This window comes from Leopardus geoffroyi, chromosome D4 (genome assembly GCF_018350155.1).
Source record: "Leopardus geoffroyi isolate Oge1 chromosome D4, O.geoffroyi_Oge1_pat1.0, whole genome shotgun sequence".
Lineage (NCBI taxonomy): Eukaryota > Metazoa > Chordata > Mammalia > Carnivora > Felidae > Leopardus > Leopardus geoffroyi.
The window spans coordinates 40,034,858-40,050,324 of NC_059342.1; the positions used below are offsets into that span (position 1 = coordinate 40,034,858).

Below are 15,467 nucleotides of genomic sequence, written 5' to 3' on the forward strand. Positions count from 1 at the left end.
CCTGGCTGCATCCGAGTCACCAGGAAATAAACTATAGTTTTTTTTCAATCTTGTAAGATTGGGGACAGAATGGCTATTTTTAACAAGCTCCTAGGTGGCTTACTTGGCCAAGAAGCTTGAAAACCACTTATGTGGTCCACCATCCAGCATCTTTAATTAGATGGCAGGGCTCAGGTTAAGTGACAGGCCCAAGGACGCATGACCTGTTGGTAGCAACGGAAGAACTAGAACCTGATCCTGTAATTCTAAGCAGTAGTTTTTCCTTGGCCTCACAATGCCTCTGCCAATTTCTGTTGGGCATATTGGTTAGCTCTAGTTGAGTCACAAACCACACCAAAACATCACCACTTAAAAACAACCACACTTATGGGGAGCCTGGGTGGCTCAGTCAGTTAAGCGCCAACTTCCGCTCAGGACATGATCTCGCAGTTTGTGAGTTCGAGCCCCGCAATGGGCCCCGTGCTGACAGCTCAGAGCCTTGGATTCTGTGTCTCCCTCTCTCTCTGCCTCTCCCCTGCTCGCACTCTGTCTCTCTCTCTTTCTTTCAAAAATAAATAAATATTTTTAAAAAATTAAAAACAACATTTACCTCAGAATTCTACAATTAAGTTGTTGGACACTTAGACAATGTCTCCGTTGGGTGCTTTTTCTGGTCACCATCTTAGAACCTGCCCAGACGCTTTTTCTGGCCTCAGCTGGGCTCCCTTGTCCATGTAGCCAGCTACCAGCCAGTTGGGTGGCTGCTTTGGGGACTGGATGGCTGTTAGCTGGGGTGACGTGAGGTGGGTCACGTGTCTCTCATCCTCCAGCAGGCTGAGCTTGTTCTCACGGCACCTGGCCAGGTTCCAAGATGGCCAGTGGAAGACACAAGGCCACTGGTGGCCTAGTGTGAACCATACCTCATCACTGCTGCCACATTCTATTGACCGAAGCTGCCACAAGGCCAACCTGGATTCCAGGAGACGGGGCAGATTCTCCCCCTTTGTTGGAGGAAGCTACAAAGTCACATTGCAAGGACTGTGTGCGTCCAAGGAGAAAAATCAGTTGGGCCATCTTTGCCAGTCTACCACGGGGGACTTGTCTACCTGCCTCTGGCCCCCCCATCCAGTACACCATACACCCCAGCCAACTGTGATCCTCATTTCCCAAACACGATGCCACAGCCGTTCAGAAATCTGTTTGCGGACTTGCTTTCCTTGACCTAAAATGCCCTTCTCGTCCACCCATGTCTTCACCCTTAAATTCCTCTTTAAAGTATGACTTACGGCTCCGAGTCAGAAGGGGCCAATTGAAGATGCATTTTCCCTGCTCCCTCCTGAAAACTTAGTAAAAGAGTATAAAAAGGATTTTTTAATAAAGATGCATAAACCCCCAAGGGCAAAGCAGAGAGAAGCTGACAGGTGATGAAGTGTTTCAACAAAACTTTGGAATGTGGAAAGCAGATGTACGATGCCCAACTTAGCAGGCCAGAAGTGGCTGAGTGCCTGCAGCAAGGATGGGGAGCCGAGTGACAAAGTGGGTCTCACGGCAGAACCGAGGGGACTCGGGAACCAGGGGGGGCTGGATGCCATGGAAGACAGAGCAGGAGCCCCTGAAAAATGTGCAAGAAGTTGCTGCTCCCTGGAATTACTTACCCTCCCTACACAGCCAGGTAAATACCCTCTCCACCCAGAAGCCCTGAGGTTTCATCCTGGAGAGGCTCCTCTCCAGGAGTAGGAAAGCCTCTGAAGAGTGCTGGAAGTTATTGCCTCTTAGTTGTGGGACTCCAGGGAGGAGAGAGCAGGGCGTGTCTGAGGTCATGAAAAACTTGGTGAAACTACCAGGCACATTGGGCTGTAGACATGCACTACATTGTTAAAATAAAAATTCATTCTTTTTTTTTAAGTAAACAAAACCCCCTTAAACGTCCTCTCTTTAAGGACATCTCCATCTGGCAAGCACGTTCATGGCCCTGCTTTACCGGTTTTTACACGATTGTCGTTCACAAGAGTAATTTACTGAAACGTTCCTGAATGAATACAGTGAAGAGGACACATTTCATCTGCTTGACTGTCCATCCTCCTTTCTTGCTGGCTTTATGTTTTGTGAGGTCAGCAGGAAATCTTTACTTAGTGTTGGGGCGCCTGGGTGGCTCAGGTCATGATCTCGCGGTCTGTGAGTCCGAGCCCCCCCGCGTCGGGCTCTGAGCTGTCAGCACAGCTGAGCCTGTTTCCGATTCTGTGTCTCCCTCTCTCTCTGACCCTCCCCCATTCATGCTCTGTCTCTCTCTGTCTCAAAAATAAATAAACGTTAAAAAAATTAAAAAAAGAAATCTTTACTTAGTGTGCTACACACAGAGGACATTCCCACGTGTGGGGAGCGGACGTCAAGTTATAGCCCATTCGTAAGACAAGTCTTTCCTCTTTTATTCACTATTTCATTAATTTTTTCATTTATCAATTTATAATTAGCTTTGTTCCTAAAAACAATTTAACGTGACTGGCTATCAAAGAAATAAGTGTAGAAATCGGGACAAACGGAAGCCTGCTTTTGAAAAGTCACACCAACATATTATTTAAAACATGAAAGAAAGCAGATGGGGGTTCGGGAGGCAAGAAAGGAAGAAAAGAGGAGATTTAAAAAGTGTTGCACTACAGCGAAACAGCCACTTCTTTCAGCCTTCTATTTTCTCTTCCAGTTATTAGTCTTAGGCATATCCATTTGAAAGCGTCCAATCATAGAACAATAAAAATTTATATTGATTTATTCTGTGATATTTTAAGCCACATACTATTTTTCTGTGATGAGAGTACGAAGTTGGTGAATTACTGTCTTCATAGTTATTTTTAGGGGGTTATACTTCTGTTTCATCCAGTCAACATGCCATAATTTAATACCTCATTCTCTTGTTATTGAACATTTTGGCTTTCTAATCAATGCTACAATGGTACCTTGTGTGCATGGTACGTATTCTTCCTTTTGGAAAACATCTCCAAACGTAAACTGTCTATTGGCCATAAATAGTCACGCAGGCATGTGTTACAGGGTTTAGAACTGGCAAATGGCTTTCAACTCCCTCCAGTGTTTCCACGGCTAAGATCGTCGTTAGAGATTAGAATTTCTTTCTAATTTAATTTTATTCACATTTAAACACATCTTTACTTCACTACTTCCATTTTTATCTTGGGTCTGTTCTAGGTTCTCACACCCTCTTACACATTTATCTATTATATGCTCTGCTCGGTGGTTTTCTCATTCATGTACACAAACCATTTGTATAACATAGATATTAGTCCTTTGTCAATGTAGTTATACATCTTTTTCCCAGTGGTTTTTCGTTTCATTTTGGCTTTCATGTCTTTGATATAATAGAAAAGTTTTCATTTTAAAGACAAGAGTTGAATCTGTAGATTTTCCCTCGTGGTTTCTTCCGCCCAACCATGTGTGGCTTTGAGTCCCCGGGGTAGTTCGACACAAGCATCATTTGCTCTGTTTATAACTAGGTTTAACGCCAATTATATTTAGTTTATCATTCAAATAAACAGCCTTCTGAAACCAGGGAAGCCAGTTCATCCAAACAATACCCAGAAGCTTAACTGAAGCCAATTCTCAAGTTCTGAGTTAGAAATTATTCTAATTGAGGCTATGACAAAATTTCGTAATGAGCATGAGTGATGCTGGGACAACCAAAAAATTACATGTTACAAAGCTGCCCCCCCCCTTTTTCTTAAGTTCATGTAACTTAAAAAAAATTCTACTCCCTTTCCCCTTTCCAGGTTTTAGGTTCAGAAAATGAAAATGTGAGACTGACCCCTTCCTCCATTAACTCATAAAATTGAATTTAACAAATTCAAGTTCTTCAGTTCCTTTCTCTGTTGACTCCTAACATACTTTGCAAGCTTGGGAATGTTAGAGTAAGAATTTGAAGTGTTCTCAGGGTGCCCGGGTGGCTCAGTTGGTTAAGTCTCAGGTCAGTCCGCGTTTGTCTCAGGTCATGATCTCACGGTTCGTGAGTTTGAGCCCCGCTTCAGGCTCTGTGCTGGCAGCTCAGAGCCTGAAGCCTGCTTTGGATTCTGCATCTCCCTCTCTTTCTCTCTCTGTTCCTCCCCTGCTCACTCTCTGTCTTTCTCTCTCTCTCTCTCTCTCCCAAAAAGAAATAAACATTAAAAAAAAATTTTAATGCTAAATAAAAGAATTTGAAATGTTCTCAGACCAAAGGGAGAGGAAGACAAATGGGGCAGTTCCCCTAATCACAACTTCCCCTCTTCCCTTTTGTCTCTTGGTCCCAGAAAAGTCGTCATTACAGGTTGGGAAGGAGATGAGGAGAATGCAGGGCCTGAAGGAGAAAAATGTATCCAAGAGAAGGAAAGAGACCGAAGGCATAGGGCTGGGAGAAGTTGGCAAGCAGAGCCCGCACAGAACAGGAGTAAGGAAGAGTCACTGGAGAGGCCCAAAGAATTTTCCCAGTGCTTCCACCCCCAGCCCCCATTTCCTGCACTTGGCCATGTCCCTGCTGAGGCTGCCCTCCCCACCGCCCCATCCATCCCTTCCCTGCTCATGGCTGATGCCTCCTCATCTTTCAACACAAGGCCACTCGCAAAGTGTGCTCTAAGCATCGGTGCTGGCTCTCAACCGTCCTGTTGAGTTTTTTAGGGTGAAATGAGGTGAGTCTGGAAGTGAAAAGCAAGCATTTAGAAACTTTTATAGTAATAAGCCAGAGCCATTACATATCGGCGTACTCTAAGAACAAAATTGGGTTTGTACTTCTGAATGTGACTGGTCTCATCGTCCATTTTCATTGTATTTACATAGCAAATTGGAAATGAAAAAGAGAAAAAGATTAGCCCTTTAATATGGATAGTTCGAGAAGCTGCTTTCGGACTCATTTCAAAGATCACCTCCTCCAGGAAACCTCACCACTGCCTCCCAGATGAGGTGAGTGTTTTTCCTCTATACTTCCAAGAAAATCTCTCCCCTCGTGCACTTGTTTTAATTATCTGCTTATGGGTCTATTTTTTCTTCTTATTATTTGAGAGAGAGAGAGTTCAAGCAGGGAGAGGGGCTGAGGGAGTGAGAGAGAATCTTAAGCCGGCTCCATCCTCAGTGCAGAACTTGACATGGGCTTTTAATCCCATGACCCCGGGGTCATGACCTGAGCCGAAATCAAGAGTTGGATGCTCAACCGACTGAGCCATCCAGGTGCTTCTGTTTTGTGTCTATTAAACTCCAATAAACCTTGAGCTTCTTGACGGCAAATACTATATCTTACTTATCTGTGCATGTCCAGCATCCAGTACAATGCATGGCCCACAGGAGACATTCAATAAACGTTTCCCGAAGATTACTAACTCAATGGTCCTGCTTGGGAATGCACAGCCTATATATATTTGACTCGGTGACACCCACTCATCTACGCTTCCATTATTAATCAAATCTTTAAAATACGCTTAATCATTAGATACGGTTATTGCCAAACGACCATATTGCTATCCTTGGGAGCCAACCTGACAAATATCTTTAGCATAAAGTTTTAAGTTCCTTCTTTGCATTCCATTTGGTGTTGGTTTCACAGCCTAACCCTCTGAGGCTATTTTGTTTCCCTAACTTCTGATTTTAGGTGAATGCCTCACTTTTTCCCTCCTGTACTGCCCACACAGGGAGAGGCTATCTGTTTCCTGGGGTTGCTGTGAGGAATATATCACATGGTGAGTGCAGAATACATGGCATATAGTAGGCTTTAAGAAAATCTTGAAGGGAAGGCAAAAAAAAAAAAAAAAAGGTGTCTTGGCATCTGTGACAACATGGATGGAACTGAAGGGTATTATGCTAAGCGAAACAAGTCATCAGTCAGAGAACGACAAGTATCACATGATTTCACTCATATGTGGAATTTGAGAAAACTTAACAGATCATCACAGGGGAAGGGAAGGAAAAATAAGACAGAAACAGAGAGGGAGGCAAACCATAAGAAGACTTACATCCAGAGAACAAACTGAGGGCTGTTGGGGGTGGTGGTGGGGGACATGGGTGACTGGCATTGAGGAGGGCACTTGTTGGGACGAGAGCTGGGTGTTGTATGTAAGTGATGAATCGTGGGATCTACTCCCGAAGCCAAGACGACACTTTATGTTAACTAGCTTGAGAGGAAAGGGAAGAGGAAGGGAGGGGAGGGGAGGGGAGGGAGGAAGGAAGGGAGGGAGAAAGAAACCACGATTCTAGGCTAATGTTGAAGTCAGTGATAATCCCAATTTCAAGGCAGTTTTTAGCAAGTGCAGGATAATGAGTCTGGTAAGCAGGCAATCGATGGTTTCAAAAAAGTGAGAGCATACTTTTCTTCAGATTTCCCCAAGGTGAAAGAACTATCACATTGTTTTGTTTTTTTAATTTTTTTTTAATGTTTATTTTTGAGAGAGAGAGAGACAGGCTACAAACAGGGGAGGGTCAAAGAGAGAGGGAGACACAGAATCCGAAGCAGGCCCCAGGCTCTAAGCTGTCAACACAGAGCCAGACTCAGGGATCATGGTCAGATGCTTAACTGACTGAGCCAGCCAGACACCCCTAGAACCATCACACTGTTGACGGAGAGGCAGGTAGGCCTTCTGGATAGTGATGCAGTCTCTTTGTTTTTAAGGAGCTAAACACACTGTGAACAGCATACAGTTGGATTAAGATCTAGCCAACTAATGTGTCTCCCTCAAGAGACAAGAATTAGTAAACAGCAGTCTCCTTGTAGCTTTACTTGACAAGGTAGGGAATCTCTGCGTTAGTGCCTGGGATGAGGCATGGATGCTGAATGGGTGCTTCAGACATGAAATTACATGAAGAAAATGCAAAACTGTATTGTAATACAATTCCGTTATAAATATGCAAAGCAAAAAAGACTGATGGACATGTATCAGAATAAAGATTGTGGTCTCAGAATACGGTTACAGGCAATGTTTTTGGTTTTTTGGATCTTCTGCAGTGCAATGTTATGAAAATAAAATAACATTAAAACTAATGCAGTGGCCGTTTCAATTCTGTAAGCTCCTAAAGAGAAGGAACACTTATGAATAGGGGGCAGCCCCTTTCCTCAGCTGCTGGAAGGTGCTGGTCCCTCCGAGGAAGCTAAGGCCGCTCTGGGGTGAGCCCCTTACTTCATCTGTGCCCGGCAGCACCATTCAACACTCCCCCGCATCGTGGCCTCGGTCTGGGAGCTCATCAGCCTCTGCTCTGGCCCCATCCTGCACAGCGACGATGTGATGGTCACCGAGAATAAGATCAATGCCCTCATTAAAACAGCAGATGTAAGTCTTGAACCTTTCTGGCCAGGCTTGTCTGCAAAGGCCCTGGCCAGCGTCGACATCAGGAGACTCATCTGCAGTGTAGGGGCTGGTGGGCCAGCTGGCCGCTGGCACTGCAGCAGCAGGAGGTCCTCCATTTCCATCATGGCTGCCGAGCTGAAGAGAAGAAAGTGGGAGCCAAGAAAGAAGAATCAAAGGAGTCTGATGATGACATGGGCTTTGGTCTTTTTGACTAAACCTGTTTTCTGTAATCTGTTCAATAAAGAGCTGAACACTTGAAAGAAAGAAAGAAAGAAAGAAAGAAAGAAAGAAAGAAAGAAAGAAAGAAAGAAAGGAAGGAAGGAAGGAAGGAAGGGAAAGAAAGAAAAGAAAAAAATAAAAGAAAAAAGAAAAGAAAAGAAGAGAAGAAAAGAAAAGAGAAGAAAAGAATACGGCAAATGGGGTCTCTCGAGTTATAAGGGCTTGAGGTAGAGAGTAAGTAAGCAATGAGTATTTTCCTGGTTTCCTGCCTCTTAGTTATATACAGGAAGACAAAGGCAGCCACGTGCCAAAACTATTTTACACATGAGACTTCTATTTCCCCCAAGAAGAGTAGGTCTTGGTATCTCGACTGGAAAACTGGGGGTGATTCACTAACTGTACTATTTTAGCTTTCGTGTGTGTGTGTGTGTGTGTGTGTGTGTGTGTGTGTGTGTGTGTGTCTTTTGCGGTCAGAGGTAAGTATGAGCCATCTGGAATCGTCACCCTTCTTTGCATAACGTGGTTTTATTCCAGAGCATATGATAGAGTTATTACATCCATACAGCATATGAGCTGGAAGTTTGTGTAGCTTCTTCAAATACTCACCGACTGAATGTTTTTAAAAGAGCTCATTTTAATCTGACCATCACCGTAACATGGTGCGGAGACAGCAGCTTGCAAAAAATAATAAGGGAAAACAAAAGAATGTTGTCCTTTTGTTGTAATCTGTTGGAAGATATGAGGCAAATGCTTTGAAATGAAGCTCTCAGTAAGAGAACACTGAATACTGTGTCTCTTTGAGGAAGCTGTCTTGTTTATCTATAAGATAAGGGCCATGTGTAGCCAGGTGCATTAATAGCAGGTTCCAGAAACTTGGTGTCTCGGTTGGAAATGACTTCAATATTTTTTTCTCCCAGAGGCTATAGTTTTTCTCTCCTCTAATTATTAGTGGAATGTTGTATAAAGGCCAAAATCGTGATCTCTTAAGTTGCAAGTTCATTTCCAGCCTGTGGTATTATATGTTTTATCCATCCTCTTTAGAATAACTGCTTTAGAACTTTCTTTCATGTTGCTTCCCAAGACTTTCTAAAAAATTTTTCTCCAGATCCCCTGAAAATGCAGATTCATATATAAAAAGAATTACTAGCCACCACCCCTCCTTGACTTGCATGTGTTATGCCATGTGACTTTCCAAAACAGGAGGGAATTGATCTTGTCTCTTGACTTTCATTGACAGATTTCTTGGGAGAGTCAGCAGCCCATTCATTCTGCCTGACCCTGCGTACTCACTTTGTAGCCCCTGTTGTCTAGGCTCTCCTACCACCAACCCCTCCCTACTCATCACCACTCTGGAATCAAACTTGCTCTCAGGATCTTTCTCTGATTTCAGCTTCCTTGACTGTCCTATTCCCTACTGTTAGGCATATCTTTTTTCCTAAATACTCTCTTCTTTGGTTTCCATGGTCTTGTATTTCCTTACCTACTTTAAGAGCTCATCACCTATTTGTCTTCCAAATGTAGGAATTTCCAAAGGTTATGCCTTGTCTCTCTTTTTGTGCCTGCTCCTTCCATGGCCTAACCCATGATCACCTTCACCTGAACTAAAATTTGGCTGCATCACTTTCCACTCAGGTTGATGTACTTCAACGTTAACAACTTGCCTGCACTTCAAAGCTGCCCTATTTCAAACTGAGATGCCTATGCCCCCCCTCCCATTAATTCTTCTTTCTCAATTCCCTATTTTTTTTTTAAGTTTGTTTATTTACTTTTGAGAGACAGGTAGAGAGAGAATCCTAACTAGGCTCCACAGTGTCAGTGCAGAGCCCAATGCAGGGCTCGAACTCATGAACTGTGAGGTCATGAACTGAGCCAAAGTCAAGACACCTAACCAACTCAGCCACCCAGGTACCCCCTCTTAATTCCTTATTTTTATTTATGATGATACAATTCTTTTAAGGACCTAGGCTCCAACACAGAACTATATTTGCTACCTCCTTCTCTGTGACCCCAACACCTAGACAGTTAGGAGGTTCTGCAAACTCTCCATGGCAATGGTTTTTTGAATTCTCCCTTCCCACACTCTGACACTGGTTCAGATCCTCCTTTTATCCTAAGAACTACTGCAATGGCCTCTCCCTGGTCTCAGTGTTCTCTACCACAATTATCTTAAAGTGTGGCTTTGATCACAGCACATTCCATGCTCATTCACGCACGTTCGATGGCTCCCATTCTCCAGCACAGTACGAGCAGACCCTCCTTGCACTCAAGCACACATAGATTTTTAACCCAGTCTCCCAACCCCTTATGAGCACCCCACACCACAGTGAATTTATAGCAGTGTGTCTGTTGTTTTCTGAATGTTCCGTGTTTTATACTTTTACTCATTCTCTTGCCTTCATCTCAAATATTCTTCCTGGTTATTTCTGTTTCTAGAAATCTTATTCATCCTATTAGACCTAGTTCACTTCCTTCCTATCCCACTGGACCACACACCTGCCATTTTCCTATTTCCTTTCCTTATCTGCCTTGTAGTATATTTGTTTGTATACTTGCTTGTCCTTTTTACTACTTTGATCAGAAACATATCATCGGAAGAGAAGGGGCTTGATTCGGTCACACCAAGGGTAAGTCCATAGCCCCTTTGAGCCTCGCTGTCCTCATTCATAAAATGTAGATAATGACATAGTGTAACAGTGATTAAGTAAGACCTTGGGCTTCGGAGGCAGGCTGACCTGGATGATAAGTGCTTACTAAATACTGCCCATGAGTCATTACGACGGTCGTTAATTCCTTCATGGGGTTGTTGCAATAATCCTGGGGGATAAGACAACGGCACTCCCTTAGGTCAAGGCCCCCCAAACGCAGGTTATTATGAGCTCTAGAGAAGTCATGTGGAATACAGGACAGCCAGCAGCTCTGGACCTACGTCCCCACATATAGTGTAGGTGTGCACGTGACTATAAATAATGACATGCTAAATAAATACGGTATGACCCTCTCCATCTTCACCTTTGAACCTCCTGAGATGGTATGACAAAGTAGAAAGGGTAGAGCCTTGGATTTTCTAAAGTACCAGGACAACGAATCCTATAAGTCTCAGTTTCCTCATCTGTAAGATATAGTGGTCAGTCACAGATACTAAATAAGGTGACTATAAAGTTCTTAGTATATCTGGTATAAAGCAGCTGCTCAATAAATGTCAGATTCCTTCATTGCCTCCCTCTCCCAGAAGTGCCTCGCGCCTAGGATAAACTTAGCGAATATTTGTTGAAGTGAACCGAACTTAAAAAATACTGAGTAGTGCTATTGCTGGGTCGTAGGGTATTTCTAGGATCCAGGAGTGCCGATTCATAGGGGCACATGTGCCCCAATATTTACAGCAGCACTGTCAACAACAGCCAAAATATGGAAAGAGCCCAAATGCCCATCAACTGATGAATGGATAAAGAAGATGTGGTTTATATAGACGATGGAATACTACTTGGCAATGAGAAAGAATGAAATCCTGCCATTGGCAGCAATGTGGATGGAACTGGAGGGTATTATACTAAGTGAAATAAGTCAGCTAAAGAAAGACAGGTGTCAAATGTTTTCACTCATATGTGGAATTTGAGAAACTTAACAGAAGACCATGGGGGAAGGGAAGGGAAAAAATAGTGTCAAATAGAGAGGGAGGCAAACCATAAGAAGACTCAAATACAGAGAACAAACTGAGGGTTGGTGGGGCAGGGCAGGGCAGGGGAGAGGGGAAAGTGGGTGATGGGCATTGAGGACGGCACTTGTTGGGATGAGCACTGGGTGTTACATTAAGCGATGAATCACGGGAATCTACTCCTGACGCCAAGAGCACACTGTATTCACTGCATGTTACCTAACTTGACGATAAGTTACATTTTAAAAAATACTGAGTATGTACCCAGAATATGTGTATTTGTCACAGGGGATGAGTACCTTATCTGGCTAATGGGCTGACTCCTGGAGAAGGCAGAAGTAATCCCGTTAAGAGATTTAAAAATATATAATTAACTCTTCATTAAAACTGCATTCTATAAAAAAGTTTTTAAGAGAGACAGCAATTACAGCAAGAATTAAAAGGAAAATCTGGCCCCACAAAATAGCTCCACAGCTCCATAGCTCTCTCTATGCCCAGATACCATAATGGCTAGACAGATGCAGAACGAAGCAATTTCCTGTTTTCTTACCAGATTCAAATAAAAAAAGCCTGAAAGCAAATAGATGGCCATTTTTTTTTCTTTCTTCTAAATAAGTTTACACTTACAACAACTTACTGAGAGACTACTGGATTCTAAGTGTTTTACATATGCTGATTTATCTGATTCTCAAACCACCGTATGTGGTAGGTACAATTATCATCCCCATAACAGAGATTATGAAAATAAGGCACAGAGAGGTTAACCGTTCGAGATCACACAGCAAATAAGTGCCAGAGCTAGGACAAGATTCTTGGCTGTACAGATCTTCTTGTAACTGTTACACACAAATGATACATTTAGTGTCCCATTTTGGAAAGCGCTAAGGTAGTGATTCTCAATAGTAGCTGCACATCTGAATCGCCTACAGATTGATACATGGATGCAGATTCCCAAGTCCAGATCAAGACAGATGGAATCAAACTCTCCAAGTGAGGTCTGGCTGTGTGTAGTTTTGGGGGCATCACTGGGAATTCTTTAAGGGTGGAACAGAATGGTGCTAAGGCTTGGCACGCTCATCTAGGGCAGGAAAGAGCCTGTGCCTACAAGACGTCATGGAAGAAGGCTCTGGAGAGCCCCAGTTCCTATTGTGGGCCTCATCTAAGACCAGCAATACGTCTGAAACCTACACCAACTTACCACATGCCCACGTCCTCTAACGTGCAACTGTCAAAGCATCCACAGCCTGCGTAAGAGACTGAAGTCACTGCACACAGAACAAAAGGCCATGCCGGGCACTCTTGCGGAGCCAACATACATGTCCCATTACAGCTTGTGCCAGCCATAAGGCAATGCCAGGTCCCTGGGGAGTTCCCAGAACCCAGACGCCTACTAACTGCAGATGCGGCAAGATGTGTTGTGAGGGAGGGCTGGCTGCTGCCACGTGACCCTTCTTCTCCTGGACTGTCTTTTCAGCTTGTGAGTTGTGAGGGCCTTTCTGGTGGTTGGGTTTATTTCAGGGGGTGGGGAGTGGGATGGGAAAGGGTACTCATTTCTATATTGCTGCTGCTGGCAATAAGAGGTAAAGTTGAGGGGTAACTGCCAACAGCTTCCCCTTTCTCTTCTTTTTGTTCACTCAATCTGTCTGGACCAATGCACAAGGAAAAAAGACAGACAGAATGGCCCTCCAAAGTTGCACTCTGTTTTAAAGCTGATAAAGGATGTGTTTCCCACAGCTTAGGAGAAAAATATATTATCAAGTGCCCGAGCAATTAAACAAATGGTATTTGCAAACATCTGCTGTCCAGAACTGTTGCCTGTGTTCAAACAAAGCCTCACACTGTCTTTGGCAAACCAGGGTGAGAAAAGCTGGGTGCCATTTGCTAAATGAACTCTTCCAGATTACAATTCTGTGGCCTGAGGGAATTAATTCACATCCACACGGGGAAATGAATTCCCAAAGAGGTAGTTAGTCCCTAAGAGAATCAAAGAAACTAGGACCTAGAGTAAAGTTGGCAGTAAGTCAATGAGTGTTTTATTACCCTCTACGACACCAGATTTATTATTTATGCCCAAACCACAGAATCCTCAAGTCAAGAAGATTCCAAAGGGAGAATGAGACTTTTGGTTGAAAACGGCTGCTAACAGCACCGGCACTTTTCTGCAGTCTCTCCAACTGATACCTACGAAGATACAGCCAAAGATGCAGCCTTTCAATAGCGTCACCAAGACCGACAGCCAAATGCACAATGTGGGCACAGAAATAGCATTAGAGGTTAGAAAATGCAGGCTCCAGATCTGAATTTTGGCCCTGCCATCTCCTAGCTGAGTGACTTCATATTCTCACCTGTAAAACTGAGATCATGAAGACAATTTCATAGGCTTGTTCTGAGGGGTAGAGAAGATAATGCCAGGAAAGCTCTCAGCGCCATCGGGGGCACAAAGTAAGCATCCCACAATTGTCAGCTATTCATAGCACAGCTTCATGGTTACTACTGTTGTCACCGTAAGACAGAATTTTCTCTGTTGTTCTGGACTCATAACAAATGAAGACAGGAATGGCACACAATGTCCTAGGTTTCCTGAGAGGTGCCTGCTTCAGTCTTCCCCACCTCAAGCCCCAGTACCCCCAATTAACACAAAGGAAGAACGGGCAGGTAAGTGTGGCCTCTGAGGGAATATTCTGAGAAAGAGGCTATATTGACCCTCCCTTCCCCATGGGGGAGGATACCCAACTTTTTCTCTCCTTGAAACTAAGAGAGGGAGATCCTAAAAGAAATTCTAGCTAAATTTGAGGGTTTCCAACACCCCATTTTTAATAAACCAAAAGATTAATAATTTTTTCTCTGAAAGTTGGGAGAGGCACCAAGCCAACTGAGTATCTAATGTGTTTCTTGGGCTCTGAGAAGTGAATGGGAAAGGACGGTGAAGTTGGGCCTGGAAAGGATCAAACCGGTAAGCAAGTAATTTAACTGCCTATGAGAACAAAATCTAACACTCTTAAAGAAAGATAACAGTATCTACCCCTCAAAAATGTCAAATTCAGAAAGTCCAACATCTAACCAAACATTACTAGACATAGGGTGAAGCAAGAACATGTAATTCATAATGAGAAAAGTTAGTCAATAAAAAAAGATGCAAAAATGTCAGAAATGATGGAATTAACAGACACATCTAAACACAATTTAAAACATTACTGTTACAACTGTGTTTAAATATTTAAAGGAAAACATGTACCTGGTAAAAAGAGAAAATAATGATATCAAGGACTAAATATAATTCTAGAAACAAAAAAATAAGTCTAAAATGAAAAATTCACTTCATGGGATTAACTATAGATTAACTATGGAAGAAAAGACCAAACACTTGAAACATCAAAATAGAAACTTTCAAACTGAAGGACAGATGGAAAGAATACTGAAACAAACAAACGAACAAACAACACAGAGCTTCAGTAACCTCTGGGACAATATCAAGTGTTGCAACGTGTTTACAAGTGATGGGGTGGACAAAATATTTGAACATATAATGGCCAAAGTTTTAAAATTTTTATGAAAAGAATAAACTCATAGATTTAAGGTGTTCAATAATCCCACACAGGAAAACCACAAAGAGAACCATACCAAGACATGTCATAATTAAAGTGCTAAAAAACACAGAAAAGGGGGCTATTAAATGAGAGAGAGAGAGAGAGGGAAAAAAAAATGATACATTGAGTAGAAGGGGAAAAAAACTACAACAAACTTCTCACCAGAAAATATGCATGTCAGAAAACAATGGAATGGAAGAGGCTTAAAGTGGGGTGAGAAATCCCACCAACCCTAGAATTCTATATTCAACAAAAATGTCCTTCAAAGATGAAGGTGAATTAAACTTTTCCAGACAAACAAAAGTTGAATGAATTCATTACCAGCAGGCCTGAATCACAAGAAATGTAAAAGGAAATTCTCAGACAGAAGGAAAAAGATATACATAAAACCAAGATCTAAAAAAAGGATTGAAAGCACCAGAAATGGTAAGCAGATGGGCAAATTTTAAAAATATTTTTGCTACTTTTAAATTTCTTTAAAAGATAATTTACTGGTAAGAGGAAAGTAATAATAATGTGATTGTGAGCTTTATAACACATGTACCAGTAAATATATGACATCAACATTCAAAAGGAAAGAAGAGGGAAATGGAAACAAAATGTTGTATGATTTTTGCATTATGCATGAAGTGGAATAATAATGATATCTGAAAATAGGCAGGTAAGTTAGAGGCATATTGTAGTTCTGAAAGAAATGATTAAAACATTAAAAGGGGTACAGTTAAT

At 42.6% G+C, this 15,467-nt stretch overlaps 1 pseudogene; it reads left to right on the top strand.

The window, feature by feature from the left end:
* Nucleotides 1-1,449: 1,449 nt before the first annotated feature.
* On the top strand, nucleotides 1,450-7,572 carry LOC123592706 (annotated as a pseudogene).
* The last annotated feature ends 7,895 nt before the right edge of the window (nucleotides 7,573-15,467 follow it).